Genomic DNA, 13,135 nt, shown 5'->3' with positions numbered 1-13,135 from the left:
TGTGTCTAGACTGGCAAATTTTTGCAGAAAATCTTCCCAGCTGTCTACACTGGCCGCTTGAATTTCTGCAAGAGCACTAATGATCTCATGTAAGAAATCAGTGCTTCTTGCGGAAATACTATGCTGCTCCCGTTCGGGCAAAAGTCCTTTTGCGCAAAAGGGCCAGTGTAAACAGCTCAGATTTGTTTTGCTCAAAAAGGCCCCAATCGCGAAAATGTGCAAAAGAGCGTCTAGATTGGCACGGATGCTTTTCCTCAAAAAGTGCTTTTGCGGAAAAGCGTCCGTGCCAATCTAGACGCTCTTTTTTCCGCAAATGCTTTTAACGGAAAACTTTTCCATTAAAAGCATTTGTGGAAAATCATGCCAATCTAGACCTAGCCAAGTGGTATTCATTGCATAGTATGGGTGGAACATCCCCTCTGCAAAATCCTACCCAGACCAGACCCATGCAAGCTATGTCCACAATGGTTCCATATCAGCCTGTGCCCTGGGCTGGATTTATAGTAGGATATCCCACGCAGTACATTCAGTCATGCCACTCCATAAATTAATGCACTTTATTATGGAAGAAACTGCCATTGCACTGAGATTCCATCTGCTCAATTCCCTCTGCTGCTGGCTTCTCAGAGTTATTGTCATTGCACAATTGATTCAGGGTCCATTCCCTGAATTATGGGTCTTACTGAGACCATACACACAGCTTCACCAGAAGGCTGGTGTCCGTGTCTGGCAAACTGGAAGCATGGGAGAAAGATTTCTTGGCTGGAATCACTGTTAAAATGGTGGTGAAATGCAGCAAAACCGAAGCAGGGAAATAAGGTTATTGGCCAAATGTATTTAATAGCCAGTGGTACCTTGGCTAATGTTATCAGTCCCAATGTAGTTTAGTGTTTATTTATGCAGCTCAAATATAAAATGTAACGGGGTTATACATATCCAATATTCATTGTCTTTGCAAATCACTATGATTCTAGATCATTTGCACACTAATACGAATCTTCAGTTGCACAAGGTTAAAAAAATTAAATGAGTTGTTTGTCTTGCATATTATGTGACATGTCAGTAACTATGACTAATATAAGCTATTTTAAAATGTGAAAATTATACACTGGTGTTTGTGGATTTGTGTGCATGTTTTATATTAATAACATGTTTAAATCTGATGATAACCAACTTTCATTTTTATTATTAACTTTGAGATTGCATTTGCGAAACTTCCAATATCAAACACAGAAAATTATTACAAGGAGCAAAATGTTTATTATAATTCATGGCAAAAGTATTCTATTTTTATACCAAAAAAATTAATATCTTAAGGCAAAGTTGTATTTATAGTTTTTTGTCCTCTAATTCTGTAATTAGGAAAAGAAGTGAAGTGGTATCAAAGATAATAGGAGAAGCAACTGGAGGATATTGTCTGTCTAAATGTGAGCCTGCATTACATTTATAAACTCAATAATATAAAAACAATGAGGAATTCTGTGCCACTTAAAGACTAATCAGATTTATTTGGCCATAAGCTCTTTGTGGGTAAAAACCACTTCTTCAGATGACTCCATACATTTGAAGATGTAGTTTTTACCTATGAAAGCTTATGCCCAAATAAATCTGTCAGTTTTTAAGGTGCCACAGAACTCCTTGCTGTGTTTGTAGATACAGACTAACATCACTACCCCATGAGACTAGCTAAAATTATGATTCCAAGTAAAACAGTCTTCTGATTTTATTCCTTATGGAATTTGTCATACAAGTTAATTCCCTCCTTTGCACCCTCCTTCCCTCTCCGCCCCCCATTCAGTGTCTGCAAGAATCTTTTGAAAAATTGACAGAGCTGTTCACTTTCCAGAAATGTGTTACACTTTTAACCATCTCAGAAGTAAGAGTTTGTATTTCATTTTAGGACTATGGCTGTGTCTAGACTGGCAAGTTTTTCCGCAAAAGCAACTGCCAGCTGTCTACACTGGCCGCTTGAATTTCTGCAAGAACACTGACTTCCTACTGTCTGAAATCAGTGCTTCTTGAGGAAATACTATGCTGCTCCCATTCGGGCAAAAGTCCTTTTGCGCAAAGCTGTTGCACAAAAGGGCCAGTGTAGACAGCTCAGATTTGTTTTGCGCAAAAAAGCCCTGATCGCGAAAATTGCGATTGGGGCTTTTTTGCGCAAAAGCGTGTCTAGATTGGCACGGACGCTTTTCCGCAAAAAGTGCTTTTGCAGAAAAGCGTCCGTGCCAATCTAGATGCTCTGTTCCAAAAATGCTTTTAACGGAAAACTTTTCCGTTAAAAGCATTTGCGGAAAATCGGACGCTTGCCAGTCTAGACGTACCCCCTATGTTTTACTAATCCATTTGGACACTGAAGTATATCTGAAAGCTCTATTTTACGAGGATTGCTTTGTGGAATGTGGGAGGAATCCAACAGAATCTATAAAGGAAATTGGTCTGAGGCCTTGTTAGTGTCTTTTTTAGGACCTCTGTCAGATGCATACCGAAGCTCCATTGTTACAGAATGAACCCAGTCCCCCTTGCTGTCACCAATCTTTTAGCTTATAGATTTTGCTATGTCATCCTTGGATCGATCATTAATCACAAATATGTTGTTTTCACAGTTCTCTTTCATCAGCAGTGTTAGGATTATTAATCATAAGCTGGTTGTTTTCACAGCTATCTTCCATCTGCTTATCTTGTTCTTGATTTAGGATAGATACCTTTTGGACTTTCGGCTCGTCAGTCTGCACTTTTCAGCCATTAGGGCCTCAAGGTCTTGATTATGCTGGCACCTTAGTTTTTTCATTCCCTCTTGTAATTTGCTGCATCTTTTATCTATTTAGATACACATGTACCTCACTCATGCAATAGCACAATGATGTCTAACAAGACAGAACAAGCCCTAACAAAGCAATCTCCAGTATTACTAAGTCAGTATAGAACATCGATTTATAAACTAACATTAACATAATTTCACCAGATAAGTGTATAATAAACTTTCTTCATCATAAAATAAATGATTGTACCCCAAGAGGACATACCATTACTCACTCTATGTAGTATTGTATCAGAATCAGGATCCTGACTTTGAATTAAAATACCGTCTAGTCCACCTTTACCAGAGATAACCTCATTGTAATGTAGTGCACTGGGGAGGGAGGTGAGTAACTAAAATAGGAAAATGCCTGTGCTTTCATGCATTAAGGGTTTTGGTGAGTGGCTAAGATGATCCTAAAAAACATTTATTTATTTTTTAGACCTCCCTTTGCTTAGTGATAATTGTTCTAAACCTCTTTGTCAAAGTCCCTGGAAAATCCTGCTTGAAGTTCTCACCAAAATATAAATGTCATTTTTATAGGCTGTCATTGGTTGGAAGTGTTTGGGAGAGAGTTGTTTAGTTTTTTATAGCACAGTAACGTTGGATTATATCCTTTCTGTTAATTTTGTAAGCCACCTCAAATATTTTAAATGGAGAGGTGGGGCAAAAATATTTTAAAAAAATAAAGGGTTATTTCTCTGTAAGTACAATACAGGCTGCACCTCTTTAGTCCGGAACCCTTGAGACCTGACCTGTTTCTAAAAGAGAGAATTTTCGAGACCACGGGAGGTCAGTATTGTCTAGCAGAATTACCAACATTTCCACTGCTTTTATAGTGCTTTTAGAGGACATTTAGGAGTAAATTAGAACTAAATAAGAGCACAGAACACGGACAGCCAGGACTGTAAACAAACTTTGAGACCCCGGGAAACTTGGCCACATGCATGAAAACTGGACATCCATCTAACTAAAATCATTCTGGACGACGGATGTTTCTGGATTAGAGAGGTTCAACCTGTAGAATAGATATATACTTTTTTGGATGAAAAATAGTTAAGTACTCATTGTGCAAAAACAGATTTGTCTTTTATATCTCTTATTTTTTTCATTTAGCAATTCGTTTGGGAGGGGAAAAGTCATCGACACTCCTCTCTCTCTCCATTGCTCAAGACTTCTAGCAGAACTTCTGGCTTTTCCTAAGGAACAGGATATAAGAAAGATGGCTGGTATGATCAGGAAAAATCCAGAGCAGATCAGCACAAAGAGACTTTTTAAAAGTTCTTAATTATATGAAGCAAAATACTTTTTACATATGAAATTGTTATTGCTGCCATCAATAAACACATGGTGCACTATTCTGGTCTTTGCCTTGTACTTTACTTATCCTTAGGTATTACTTAAATTTCACTGTTCTCCTTTTTATTCATTTAGAGTGGACTTAGCATCCAATCCTGCATCCATTAAAGAAATAGCAAAACTCCTATTACATTAAATAGAAGCAGGACTAGATGCTTAATATTTTATATTTCTAGAATACCCATGATAAAACTTGTTAGAACGTCACCCGTAATTATTGTAGAGTGGAATCATGGACTGATTCCCACACAGCTTGCTATGTTTCTTTTCCCAAATTACCTAAGGCCAAAGGTATGACTGTGTGTTAGACTGTTAGCAGAATTTGCTTAAAAGGCTAATGAAGCATAATTGGTCAGTATTTCCAGTGATGTCCTAAATAATTTTAGCTAAATACTTCCTTTTTTTAAATTGACTGCTGTGGAAAGAGATATTGTCTGAATGTGACACAGCTTTGCATCAACGTACTTTTACTGGGCTTACAACACCAAGGACAGACTCAAAGGCACAGGAGAACATAGAGTACACTTTAACTGTTGAATATTAAATTCTCAATTTTTCTTAGTTTCACATTTTGCTTTTATTGCTTCAGATACTGTTGGAAATGTTTTAATTAATCTTCCTTGAAGCTTGACAAAGGTGCCTCATGTGGGGAAGGCTACATTTCATTTTAATACTTATTGCAGAATGGGTGAAATTTCAACCCTATACAGAGAACAGTGCAACACCTTGTCCCATTTAAACTTTATTTGGATGGCTGAAATGGGACTGGAGTTGCGTATAAGGGAAAGAACAAGTTAAAAATTACTTAGACAAATTAGATGTCTTCAAGTCACTAGGGCCTGATGTAATGCATCCTAGAATATTTAAAGAGCTGATTGAGGAGATATCTGAGCCATTAGCAATTATCTTCTAAAAGTTGTAGAAGATGGGAGAGATTCCAGAGGACTGAAAAAGGGCAAATCTAGTGCAAATCTATAAAAGAGGAAATTAGGACAATCTAGGGACTTGCAGACTAGTCATCTTAACTTCAATTCCCAGAAAGATAATGGAGCAAATAATTAAGCAATTAGTTTGCAAACATTTAGAAGATAATAAGATGGTAAGCAATAGCAGGCATTTGTTGAGAACAAATCATGTTAAGGTCACCTAATAGCTTTCTTTGACAGAGTAACAAGCCTTGTGAATGAATGGGAAGTGGTAAATATGATATATCCTGATTTTAGTGAAGCTTTTGATATTTTCTTGCATAACCTTCTAGGAAATACAAACTAGATGGAACTGCTATAATGGGAGTGCATAAATAGTTGTAAAACCATTCCCAGAGAATAGTTACATTTCACAATGATAATGGAAAGGTATAATGAGCAGGTATCACTACTGGGTTATTTAATATCTTCACTAATTATTTAAATAATGACATAGAGAGTACATTTATAAAGTTGATGGATGATGCCAAGCTAAGAGAGGTTGCAAGTGCTTTGGATGATAGGATTAAAATTCAAAATGGCCTGGACACACTGGAGAAATGGTCTGAAGTAAATAGGATAAAATTCAATAAAAACAAATGCAAATTCTACATAGGAAGGAATAATCAGTTGCACACATGGAAAATGGGAAATGACTGTCTAAGAAGGAGTACTGTGGAAAGTGATCTGAGGGTCATAGTGCATCACAAGCTGAACAGGAGGCAAAAGTAACACTGTTGCCCCCCCCTCCCCAAAAAAAGAGCAAACCTCCATCAGGGATGTATTGGCAGAAGAGTTGTAAGCAAGACACAATAAGTAATTCTTTCACTATTCCTCGCTGATTGGGTGTCAGCTGTAGTATTTTGTTTAACTCTGCATCTGACGAAGTGGGTCTTTACCCACGAAAGCTTATGCTCCTATACATCTGTTAGTCTATAAGGTGCCACAGGACTCCTTGTCGCTGTTTAACTCTGGGAGCCACATTTCAGAAAAGATGTGGACAAATTGGAGAAAGTCCAGAGATGGATGTTCTATTTAGTCTTGGCTTGAGTTCAGGGGCCTGGACTATTAAGACCTTCCTGTGATTCTATATGACTAGGGAAGAAGTTACTCACCTTCGTGCAGTAATGATTGTTCTTCGAGATGTGTTCCCGTGGGTGCTCCACTCGTGGTATCATCTGCACCGGCAGCAGGAACAGCACTTACCACTCGAAGAAGAATCATTGGGGTCTGCAACCAGTCCAGTGGCCTTTTTGGGACCTGTGGGGAGTCTCCTCTGTTTCTTGATCATATATGAAGCATTACTTCTCTGTTCCCTCTCGAAGTCCCTTCCAGTACTATGATTCTAAGATTGTGATTGTCCTCTGCATAAAGGTGACTTGCACCCAGCATGACAATACGTAGGTTTGGCCAGCCCCTGGGCCACTTCCTTCCATACCTTGTGTCTAAATTAGTTTTTACTTGAACATTCCTCCAATCTAGGGTTAATAATGCTTGTGGCTCTCTTGTGTTCCTTGCCAATGGTTCTTGGTAGGGTGGCCCCATCCCTTCCCATGTTTCAGCCTTAATGGGGTTTGTAAACCCCAGCCCCAGCTGTATTAATAAACATGCATGAAAGTATCATCAATTCGTGGGTGAAAGCTGCTTTTCTCTCTACCAAGTGCTAATACAAAATGCACCAGGAACATGAGAACTACTACATCAAAAAAAGGGTTCATACCGATGTAATTAAATACATTTGTATAATGTATAAAGCACATTTTGTGGTCCCAAATGTGCAAACACTTAGGCACATGCTTTACTCGTAAACGTGTAAGTAGTCAGACTGCAGTCAAACTTTACAGTTAGTGTGTATGTAGGTGTTGGCAGGACCTTGGCCTTGTAGATAAATGAAATTTCTATCTAGAGTAAGTTTCTTTTTTAGTCAATTTAATAAAGAACAGGAATTTTAGCCACCGTAATAGATCCTAAACAATGGCCTGAGATTTCCTGATTTAAATTCCAAATCCTTACCCAGAGACCATGAGTCAGTCTGATCAATTCAACCAAATTGTACATGCAATTAAAATGACCAGATACATTTCCCCTCCAGCATTATCAATGAGACCACTTACAGCAGTTATTCAACTTCACAAAGCTGTACAGATTATAATACTTGTTAAAAAGTAGTTTTGTTTTTCCAATGGTAGTAGACTATATGCTTGGACAAGTCTTATTAAGGCCAGAGCCTTACAATCGATATATCAAAGCAGTGAAATTGGAATTATTTTGTATAATACTCTGAAATCTCTTTCTGCTTTGAACTAAATCCAGAAAAACAGCAGTCTGAGTTAATGAAATGCAAAATTTTGACTAAAAAGCCAATTTAATTTATCTATGAACATTCAAATAATCTGCACAAAATATAATGTGCCTTTCCTCTATGGCGCACACATGTGAGTATGAAAAATCCATGACATTTGTCTTCCTCCGGCCACATATGTTGTTTAGCAGTAAACCTGGGCTTGAATAAAGATACTAACTGGTTATCGCACTGCAAAGCCAGTTTCCCCTGCCTTTGAATTCATATTTTCACATCAAAAGCACTTACCTGTCAATTGTAGGACCCATGATAATTAAGTTAACATCTTTTGCTGTTATTTCCACCCCATTGAGTGGGTTTTATCCATGAAAGCTCATGATCCTATGTATTTTTGTTAGTCTCTAAAGTACTATGGGACTACCCATTGTTTTTAAAGTTACAGACTAACACAGCTACCCCTCTGAGACTTTTTAGAAAACTTGTATAACTAGCCACTTACAGATTCTCATAGTGAAAGAAGGGAACTTCCTATGTCTTTAAGTTGGTGCTTTAGGCTCTTGAGTATTTGTTAATGTTTGCATCAACTGCTTACTCAGAGGAAGGGTTTTTTAGTTTTTAAATGAAATATTGTCATAGCATTTAACTCTGATCATTGATGCAACATATGGAAACAAGAAGATGTTAATATGGGTCTCTCTCTTATTTTCTTGATTTACATAATGCATCTGTGCGCACAAACTCAGCTGTATTAGTAATCAGTCTAAATCATTTGTCAATCAAAATACAATAAATATGTCACCCATGCAAGAAAGAAACAAAACGAAAACTCTTCAGTAAGCCTTCTTTTTCAGAAAAAGCCATGGAGAAGTAGACTTTCAAGTGTGCCTTGAAAGTTAACAAACTTTACTTTGGTTGGGCTAACAGGAGAAGTAAATTCCTGATTCTAAGTTTCTCCACTGAGAACATTCTGCTGTCAGTCTTCTTACATGAACATCTAGGTCAGCAGTTCTCAGATTGCTGCCCAATTAGCACACAACTGTGGCCCAGCTGCATGCTAAAGGCTGCCTGGCCTGCAGGCTTCAGAGGTCTGGGACATCCTTGTGGTTGGAATCAGGGTTGCCACCCATGGAGGTGGGGGCTGGAGACTCCAGCTCTGCATAGTCCTTTTTTGTCATAGCAGCCAGCCGGCCCTGCATGACTTTTCATTGGCAGGGCAGCTGGTCAACTCCATGTAGTCCCTCATCAGTGCAGTGACCAGCTGGCCCACACAATCTGAGGTTACAGGGGGAGCCATGTTATGGGGGTCTGAGGATCCAGGGCTCCCATACAGCCCCATGGGGTTGTGATCCAGGGCTGCCACCTAGCACCAACAAAGTTAAGGAGTCTTGGGCGGCTGGCTGGCCTCTGCATAGGGGTGGGGGATAACACAGCCCAGCCCCTGGAGCCCAGGTTACACAATATGAGAATCATATGCAATCCACAATGATAAATATGTTAAGAACCAATGTTCTAGGTAGAGCTGATTGAAACTTGGATTTTCTGCCTAGGACACTATTGATCAATCAAAACATTTGTTTTGATAAAATCAAAATTTGTTTTAATGTTGACTGTATTTTATATCAACAAAATGTGTAATATGCTTGAAACAAAATGAAATATATTTTGAAATGAAACGCTTTGTTTTGATCTAACCAAAATTCTTTGTTTATTTATTTATTTATTTTGCTAAATGAATTTTTGCTGAAATAGACACTTTCCCACAAAATGTATCAATTTGGAGTAATTGGCATTTTCTAACGGAGGAATCTTCCATTGGAAAAAAATTTAAGAAGCTTTCATTTTAGAGCCCATCAAATACTTCCATGGATTTTAACTGTCACTTTAGAGCATAAGCAGAGGGATGGGGGACACAGCCCCCACATCATGTAAGATTATGCATTTAAAGATTCTGCACCTGACATTCACTGAAACCATTTGGAAGCCTATAAAGTCTATAGAACACTAATTTAATATCCCCCACGTATGAAATTGCTCTAAGTAAGCTAGAAGCTTTAGTCTGCGCTTGCTGAAGTTAGAATAATTGTTAAGAATAAAAGGCATGCATATATTATTACAGTTTGCACCCACTGTTATTATAACCTCCCAAGTGCAGGCAGACAAAAACACTTAGCCATACTTATTCTCTGAACATACATAAGCAGCCAAAGTTACAGCTGGATCTCTATCTTGCTATATATTTTAGAAATCTGTGTCAATTTTGAGTCCATTTGTTCAAGAATTCCTAAATGGATAAGAGCTAAAACCACCAAATTTAGTGTGCATCTTCCTCTTAAAATAACTTAAGATCAGGGTTTGGTTGTACCAAGACAATGGGACGTGCCTGGAATTTGATTCTTTCTCATAAAAGGAAAGGGAGGAGTCTATTAGGAAAGGCAGTTATACTGTAGAATGACCACAGGGGGCAGCAAGAGGCCAGAGATGGGGGATTGGGACAGCTATAACCCCAATGGGCCAGCAGGGGGCAGAAGTAAAGAAAAGGATGGCTATCTACTATATATTTCAGAGAGTTTGTCTGTGTATGTGCATCTGTCTGTTCCCCTGCTGTGTCCATTGCAGCTGCAGTGGCCATGGACAGGCTTTTCTGCAAATGAATTAAGGACCCAAGCAACACCAGCTAAATATTCTAGTGCTACATATTTAAGGCTTTGTCTACACTAATCTCCACTGTCGATCTAATGTACAAGTAGCTAATAGCGTATCTGAAGTCAACATACTTACCTCAGCCTCTTGTGTGCAGTAAGATTGGAGGGGCTGCTCCCCTGTAAATGCCGGCTACTCTTCTCATTCTCATCGATGAGAGAGAGCTCAGAGACTGATTTATTGCACCTAAGAAGATGTGATGACTTGATAGCAAGTTAATCTACCACTGCAGCATCGATCCCCAGTGTGGTGGAGACAAGCCCAAAATCTCAAAGGTAAGTTTCTAGAGGACAGTGATTTTTCTTCAGAGCTTCACATAATGGGGCCTCAGTCTCAAATGGGACTTTTCGGGTACATCTAGACGACATGCCTCTGGCGACAGAGGCATGTAGATTAGGCTACCCAGCATAGGAAAATGAAGCGGCGATTTAAATAATCGTCGCTTCATTTAAATTTAAATGGCTGCCGCGCTGAGCCGACAAACAGCTGATCGGCTCAGCGCGGCAGCCATTTAAATGAAGCGGCAATTATTTAAATTGCCGCTTGATTTTCCTATGCCGGGTAGCGTAATCTACATGCCTCTGTCGCCAGAGGCATGTAGTCTAGATGTACCCTTAGATGCTATTGTAACTCACATACCTACTGAATGTAGTTCACTGTCCCATGGAGTGGCATTTAGCCTATTTACATTAAGAAAGAATGAGTTTGCTCTACAGTCTGAGCTGAGAAGCAGATGGCTTTTAACTTAGACAGTAGAGGCTCAGGCAGTAGTCTCCAGAGGTCCCAAATTTAGTTCTGCCTGTTGACATTACAAGTCCTCTCCCTCTTTTTTCCCCCAGTGCACCAGCTGAGTGAAACAAGTTCTTTTCTCTGTGATACAATAGTTTGTTTATATTCTTAGAATCCTTGTCTTGTAGATCGATGAATTGGAAAAGGATGGCTCAAGATGCAAGCTGGTATTAAATAGAGATGATGCTTTGTATTGTTTAAACCTCTGTCGGAAATCTGATGTCTTATCTAAATATAGCTAGGACATATTATCTTACAATATAGCCAGGTTCTAGTCCTACAAAAGGAAGGACAGAGTCACTCTGACAAACTAAGCTTACACAATGCTGATCTCTGCACAAGCTTTTCACAAGGTAAGTGATAAGGCAGATATATTTTCAACAGAGACAAATATTTCAGCTCACATGTCCCTGATTAGGTGTTTATTATATGTTTATCCAGCAAGCTGAGCGCATATTCACCAGTAGCTACACAGCTCTCTAGATTTGTAACCCACTCAGCCTGACAGTGTTATTTCCAATTTTGGAAACTTTTTGTTTTATACCATTTAATTTCTTAGCCAGGCCTTTTAATGTAGACTGTGTCTAATATACTGGGTTGAAATATGTTTTCAAATACGGAGAAACCGTAACTTTGTTTGCCAGGTTTATTGTTGGCTTTCTCCCATTTAGCTCCCACCTCTTTCCTTCTTTCCATATGGAATCCAAGTTCTAGTAACTCTGTCAAAGGGCCTTATCTAACTCCCATAAAATAGTGTTATTGACTCAGTGAGAGCCAGATAAGATCCCAAGGTTCCTCAGACAATTCAGGTGTGATGCTTTCTCTGCACACCCAAAACCCTAGGTCATCATGTACCTCTTGCCTCCAGTCTTAAGAAAGTAATTTGCTGGTGCTTAACTGCATGATGGTTGTAACCCCTTTGTGTTAGCCACTTTGACTAACTTCTCAGGGGTTGCCTTGTTAATCTGTAACTTTAAAAAAAAATGTACAAACAACAAAGGTCCTGTAGCACCTAAGAGACTAACCAAATATATAAATAGGTAGTATCATGAGTTTTCGTGGGCACAACCCACTTCTTCAGATTATAAATATTTGTCATCTGAAGAAGTGGGTTGTGCCCACGAAAGCTCAGAATACTTTCTGAATATACTGGTATATTTTTGGTTAGACTCTCAGGTATTACAGGACCATTGTTGTTGTTTAAGTTTTTCTCAGGCCCCTGACAGCCATCACTTCGCTTTGAAGATAAAATTTTGTGCATCCCAGTTCCCAAGCCCTCTAGGAAAATGTTCCCCTGGAGTATCCAGAAAAACAGTGTTCTCACTAGTTTGTTTGTCAACTAAGAATTCACACTTGGCTTATGGTTACAGCACTGAGATCTATGTGTAAAAACACAGGGACATTAACAAAAGATAGAGATGTAAGTGATAAAAAGCAATGATAATGGAAACAAATAATTATAAATAACACGAAAGTATAGCACACTTCTAAGTGATTAAGCATGACTTTGAACTGAAGATGAGCATTATGTTGCTTGAAAGTTTTTCTCATCATCACAAGTTGGTCCAATAAAAGATACTACTTCACCCCCTTCTCTCTCTAATATCCAGGGACAAACTCAGCTACAACAATATGACAATAAACATGACATCAACAGGCTAAAATCTTGGTCTCCTATAATTATCTTGCCTACAGCCCCTAAAGCCAAATTCTTGCTTTCAAGGATACAAAAAGTGTTTGTACCTACCAGATGAGATTCTCCGGTGTGCTCACAGCATATTGCTTTCTCATTCTCCTGTTAACTTGTTTGCGCTGATTACCTAGATACAAATGGAACATACTTTACCTCAGAGACCAAGGCATACAGGTAAACTAGTGTACCTTGGAGGAAAACTTGTCTCTCAATCTTGTCTGGTTACTTAAAATGTATTTTTGGTACCTAGAGACAACTACTTTCATGACACCTGAACATACATTTCACCATGCTTATAATAACCAATATGATATTTTGTTTAATACCTTTTCTGATGGTCTTTTTAGATAAATGTGACAGCAGTGTGTTTGATATACTGAGTTTGTCAGGCATGTTGGCAATCAGGGGCTCCGAGAGTCACATCATGGTATGGGATTATACATTTTACCACTGTGATGAGTATGTCACAAAATTCTATATAGATACCCTTTCACTTAGGTAAATTGTCAGAAGCATTTTTCTCTGCA

At 38.6% G+C, this 13,135-nt stretch overlaps 1 protein-coding gene across 10 annotated transcripts in view; it reads left to right on the top strand.

Moving 5' to 3' along the window:
- The window catches only part of TDRD3 (tudor domain containing 3), a 220,080-nt gene extending 215,922 nt beyond the window's left edge, over nucleotides 1-4,158 (top strand). For 6 of the 10 annotated variants that reach the window (XR_012900634.2, XR_012900632.2, XR_012900626.2 and 3 more), the window contains one exon: nucleotides 3,917-4,158. The gene's annotated coding sequence lies outside the window, so the exon portion shown is untranslated. Of the gene's footprint in view, nucleotides 1-1,362; nucleotides 1,428-3,916 lie in introns of all 10 variants that reach the window. The other 4 variants (XR_012900629.2, XR_012900627.2, XR_012900631.2 and 1 more) reach the window with 1 other exon arrangement.
- The last annotated feature ends 8,977 nt before the right edge of the window (nucleotides 4,159-13,135 follow it).

The sequence above is a fragment of the Pelodiscus sinensis genome, chromosome 1 (assembly GCF_052426305.1).
Source record: "Pelodiscus sinensis isolate ZL-2025 chromosome 1, ASM5242630v1, whole genome shotgun sequence".
Lineage (NCBI taxonomy): Eukaryota > Metazoa > Chordata > Testudines > Trionychidae > Pelodiscus > Pelodiscus sinensis.
Note: the sequence above shows the minus strand (reverse complement) of the source record. Positions and strands in the feature narration are given on the sequence as shown.